Below are 6,000 nucleotides of genomic sequence, written 5' to 3'. Positions count from 1 at the left end.
ACCTCCAATGGTGATGTCCAATCCACTTCTCAATTTAGCAACTTATGTGAAGGTTTTTTTATTTTTTTATTTTTTTTTATTTTTTTATTTTTATTTTTTTATGGTGAGACTCTCTAAAGTATACTAATGTCACTTTTAATTTATGGTCTACCAAATTCATAATACTCCTCTATCCCATAATATAGTTTCTGTTTTCCTATGTAGAGCTAAAATGTTGTTCCTGATTCTATTTTTGGATAGTATGTAAATTTCATTAAACCCATATTTTTTTTAAAAACTATTCCTTGTACTTCCTAATTTACCCTTGAATATTGCACATGCTTTATACTTTTTTCCACTTTATCTCTTTAACTCTTGCCTATGATAGTACTTTTCACTTTTATAAATATTTTTTATTCACTTTCTCCTCCTATTTCTTAAATATCGTGAAAAAAAACACAAAGAAAAACTATATTACGAGATGGAGGGAATATTAGTTTTTCAAAAAATAAAACTTAAATAAATTACATATATATTATATAATATTGATAAAGGGTCCACACTTTTTGTCAAATGAGATTCAAATTAGAGTATCTAAACTTAGCAACTTTCTTTTGGAGTTGCTTAGTTTAGATACCAAATTATTGGTAATTTTTGCAAAAAAAAAAAAAAAAAAAAAAAAAAAAAAACTCTTAAAAAGAATTTTTCAAGTCTCACCATTAGAAAATATATAAGAATCTTGAATATATGCACGTAACCTAATCCAATTTTGTTATTCTTATTAATTAAAAAATATACAATGTACTTTAGTTCATCTGCCTTTAAAAAAAATCTTTGTGTAAGGCCTACTATTGCGATAAATATGAAACAGAGGAAGTATGTCTAAATCTCAAAAATCAAGATGTTCAATAATGTATACTACCTTCGTTTCAATTTCTTTGCAATGATGTGTCATGGACTATCATTTAGGTAAAATTTGTTAGTAAGTGGTAAATAAGGAAGGAAAAATAAAGTAGCATATGATGGGAGTGATTGAAAAAAATGACAAATAAAAAGGAAAAGAAAACATTTGTTGAAAACACTTTGTCGTATTCAAACACGAGGGAGAGAAATTCACACTCCACAATGAGGTTCCATCCTAAAACCAATTGGCAATAGGAGGAGTATCCCGATTGGGTTATAAACAACTAACAACCCTTTACTTTCTTTTTCAATGTGGGATAAGCATTTCTTGCACCTAACAATCTCCCCCTCAAGTGTGAGTCTATACACTCCCCCTTGAACAAATTTTGCACCCAGAATCTATAAAGCCCAACTCTAAGGCAAGGCGGCACTCACAAATGGTCCTTAAAGCCAAAAGACCTAACATAGATGGTGCGACCGAATCAAAACTGGCTTTGATACCAGTTTGTTATAACAGATAAGGGTAACACAAAGGAGAGAAACTCAGAGCCCACAAACCAGAACCCACAACGAGATTCCATCCTAAAACCAATTAGTAATAGGAGGAGTAGCCCGCTCGGGTTATAAACTAAGGATTTGTTATGATTTACTAAAGTGAAATGAATTGAATTGAACTGAATTGAATATTCTATGAGAGAAGGAATTTAGGAAATGAAATGAACTAAACTAAAAATAAGTTGGAGAGAACAGACTCTAAAAGCCCTTTACTTTCTTTGTCAAGGTGAGTTAAACATTTTTCAAACTTCCACCTAACAATCTTCCCCTCAAGTGTGAGCTTATACACTCCCCCTTCCTTAAAGCCATAAGACATAACCCAAATGGTGCAACCGGATTAAACCTGGCTCTGATACCAATTTGTATAATAGGTGGGGAGAAACAAGGGAGAGAAACTCAGAGCCCACAAACCAGAGCCCACAACGAGATTCCATCCTAAAACCAATTAGCAATAGGAGTAGTAACTCACTTGGGTTATAAACTAAAAGCTCTTTACGTTCTTTTTCAATATGGGATAAACATTTCTCACACTTGCACGTAACAATTATGATAAATGTTGCAAATATATGAAAAAATAGAGGTAGTATAGATGATATTTTATATTCGTCTTAGCGTGAGTTCGGTCTCTCACAATACTTTCTCTTACAACCACTAAATTTGAAAATTCACTTAATTTGAAAAGCTGCAAATAATAAGTTCAAATGTGTATTACTATTTGTTTTTTTAATAATCCAGATGGGATTTCTAATTTGAAAATCAAGATAAAACTAAAACGACATCAATAAAATTATTTATGTGCTTGAATAGTTGAATTTGCCAATTGAACAACTAATGGTTGTCCAATTCTTTTCCAAAAATAAAAATGTCTTTCGACGGTTTAGCACCAAGACTCTTACTCTTCATGTAATTAACCTTCATTGATTCACCACCATCATATAACACTGAATCTAATTGCACCTTTTTTCCACCAATTCCATAATGTTCACTACATAGTATCCTATGATCATAACCATGATGAAAGCTACTATTAGATGGTTTGTGATACCGAAAAGAGCTTATCTCCCCTTCGATTCTCCCTCGTATATCAACAAGCAAACACTTAAGCCCCGAAATCTCAGCATGCAACGCGCGCTCACCTTCTAGCCTCTTTAACAATTGTTGATTTGAATCCTTTAACTTTTGAATCTCTTCCTCTAGGATGGCTTCTCGTGCCTTAATCTTTTCACGGTACTTACGTACAGCTTCTCTATTATTACATCCTTGATCTTTCCTTCTCCGTTTTTTACCTTTATGTTCGTTGATGTGCACAAAATCGTCGTTGTCACTACTCTTCTCTTCATTATTAGACGACGTATGTAACACATTAGTTTGCAAATGAAAGTCATCATGATGTGTAAGGTCGCGATCTTCACTTAAATCACGAGTATTGGTATCGGTATAAACATGAGTATCTTGCAACAATTCCTCTAATATGTTGTCCATGGATGCACTATGAGGAAGTTCACCCATGTTTGTAACGGAAAACATATCCAAGTTTGAAAAATCAAGGTTTGTGTCATCTATTGTTGGCATGTTGCTATTGCAACTATTGTTGTTGTTGGTATTGTTGCCATTTCCATAATATTGGTTATTGTTTTCCATCAAAATTCACCTAAAAAAATCAAATGAGATATTCAAAAAATAATGCGCACATGATTATATGAAGGATTATAAAGAATATAAGTAAAACAATGTTAGAATCACAATTGGATTATTTGAGCTATTGACATAATTTGGATATTAGTAATGTTGACCTTAATTAATTTTTCATTGTTGCATGTCTTTCTTGAATGTCTAAGAGATTATATGTTTTTAATTTGTATACCTTATCGACATATTGAAGGGTTATTTTTAATATACTTAATTATACATCTATCAAGGATTATATAGAAAAAAAAAAAAAAAAAAAACACCCCTTATCAATATATGCTTGTATTGGAAATTATATCTTGCTATTAAAGTGTCAAATATTATACAATTTTGTACGTCAAAAAAATTTTTTTTTTTGAGTTTAATTCAGTATAATGATGAATTTTAGAAATTTGATACCAACAAGACCGTCAATGACATCTTAAGTAGTCTAACTTTTAAATAACACAGAATGATCCCAACTTTAAAATTTGTCTTTTAAAAAAGTCTTCAATCAAAGATAACCTACGAAGTACTCGTTTTAAACCGGTTAAAAGTACTCAAGTACTCCATGGCACATTTTCAATGGCACTTCATTTATTTTAGTTATTTTTCGGAATAAAATCCTTCACCATTACAAGAGGATATTACAAATGGATTGAGAGAGTGAGTGATTAATTTTTTTCTGCAAGAAGTCCAACTATTGCCATACAATTAAAGTTTTTTCAAATTAGAAAAAAAAAAAAAAAAAAGTTACACCGAAGTAACAATTTGATTTGATAATTTAAAAGTTTATATAATGACTAATTATGTGTTTCTTAGTGTAATTATCATGAAAAATGGTATGCAAATAGCGTAAAATAATAAAAGTAGTGATATACTCCGTATAATGAACAAAGGAAGTACTCTTAAAGAAAATTAGAATCCGTACCTATTGTTGATAAAGCTCTTGAAATTGAAGATAAAAATGATAACGATCAGCAACGTTGTCAACAAGGGAGAGAGAAATAGAGAGTAATGAATGATTAAGTTATGATGAACAGACTTTATATAAAATACTAAAAAATTGAAGGCAAATAGTTTGACATCGTTTACAGATTCCCTTAGTATGTTAATTGTAGTTGTCATTGATGTGTAATTCAGCGGGCACTTTCATGCTTTTTTCATTTCAAATTTAGACCTACCAAATTAATTAAACTGAAAAGAATGAATAAATTTGACATCAACTAATATTTTGTAATATTATAACAAGTTGATTGAGTACATGATATCGTACTAATGTACCCTATCATAATTTGATTCTTTGATTACTACTATTATGGCTTTATTAGTTAATATTTTAGAGGATATTTTAGATTAGACATTGTTGGTTTGAACTGGAGTGGTGAAGATCACGTCCATCTTTGTAGCAACGGCAGCCAAGTCTTTAACAATTGTTGCCTTTCATTATGCTTTATTTATTCATAAAGAGTATTTTTTAAAAGGTTAGGGAAAATAAACATTAGAAAACAATCCTCACGAAAGGATTCCAAATGTGGCCATAATGTTTAAAGTTCAATTAAATAGTTCAAGTGCTCATTTGGTTAGAGGTGAAAAGAATTTTCTGGAAAGAGAATTTTACTTCATAGGAAATGTCAAAATTTGTTTGATTGAACATAAGAAGTTCTACTTATGGTGGCTACACAAGTGATTGACTTCCTCCACCTTTACGTAAGGGCATGCTTGAATTAGGGGTGATATATTAAAGGGGTAATAAAAATCAAACTTAAAAAAAATGAGTAATTAGAAGCGTTTTTTTAGGTGACAAGGTGTTTACAGCCGAAATAAAATAGTGTGCCATGAGGAAAAGCTAGAGAGAGATGGAGGAATAATTATCCTCATGACGAGGGTAATAGTTACCCACCCTCGCCCTAGTGTAATTATTACCCCCAAAATGAGGGTATTAGTTTCTCTTTCTTCACCTCATACCACACCATCACTACATAATTTTCCTTACAATTACACCATTACTATCTCCTCCTTCCCTATATTCACTTTCATTTTGCTTTGTTTGACTTTTATTACCGTAGGAATACATTTCCCTCAATCCAAGCATGCTAGTGATAATCAAACAAATGCACATATATTTAATTCCAAGGGAAAATCATCTTTTCATCTATTTATATGGCACCAAGAGAAATATTTCAGTCATCACAGTTCCGATGCCATGTGATGAAACAGGCTACATGAATTCTTGAGTGAGATGCAGCTCAGAGTATATAAATCTATCTAAGCCTTATTCCTAAATGCCATAAACAATCATTTAACAAACTGTGTTGACATTGCATTTCTAATAATAAACCCATCAAACTAAACTCCCACCAATGACTTTATGATCATCAGAATATCTCTAGATCATCAGCCTGCAATCTTGTTGGACTTACCAATTTGGAGTAATTGCTAATAGCATAGTCCAACAAACCCTTAAAGCTAAGGCTTGTGTCAATTGGCTCCCTTGGACTTTAGCACATTGAACTGAGGTGATGGAACTCATGGAAGTACCTTTGTTATACATCAGCCGGGTGAGAACCAATAAGAGACTAGTGACTTTCAAGTACCTCATCTCATGTAAAATGACAGTCAATATCTATGTAATTATTTTTTATGCTATGGAACACAGGAATCATGGCTGTATAGAGATTTGCCAGCCCTATCTATTCTTGTAAATGCCTAACTATGTAAGTTCAAATATGCTGCAATTGCCATTGCTCTGTACTCAACTTCTAAAAAAACCAAGGAAATCGTGTTTTACTTCTTTGATTTTTAGGAGGTGGTTTCTATCAGGGCTAGAGAAGGCTAATAATCTGAGTTGATCAGTTGCCATCAGTTGATGCCTTTTCATGTTGCTGTTGCTAC

The sequence above is a fragment of the Chenopodium album genome, chromosome 4, assembly GCF_948465745.1.
Source record: "Chenopodium album chromosome 4, dcCheAlbu1.1, whole genome shotgun sequence".
In the NCBI taxonomy this organism is placed as follows: Eukaryota; Viridiplantae; Streptophyta; class Magnoliopsida; order Caryophyllales; family Amaranthaceae; genus Chenopodium; species Chenopodium album.
The sequence above is the reverse complement of the archived record's forward strand: the minus strand, read 5'-3'. Positions refer to the sequence as shown.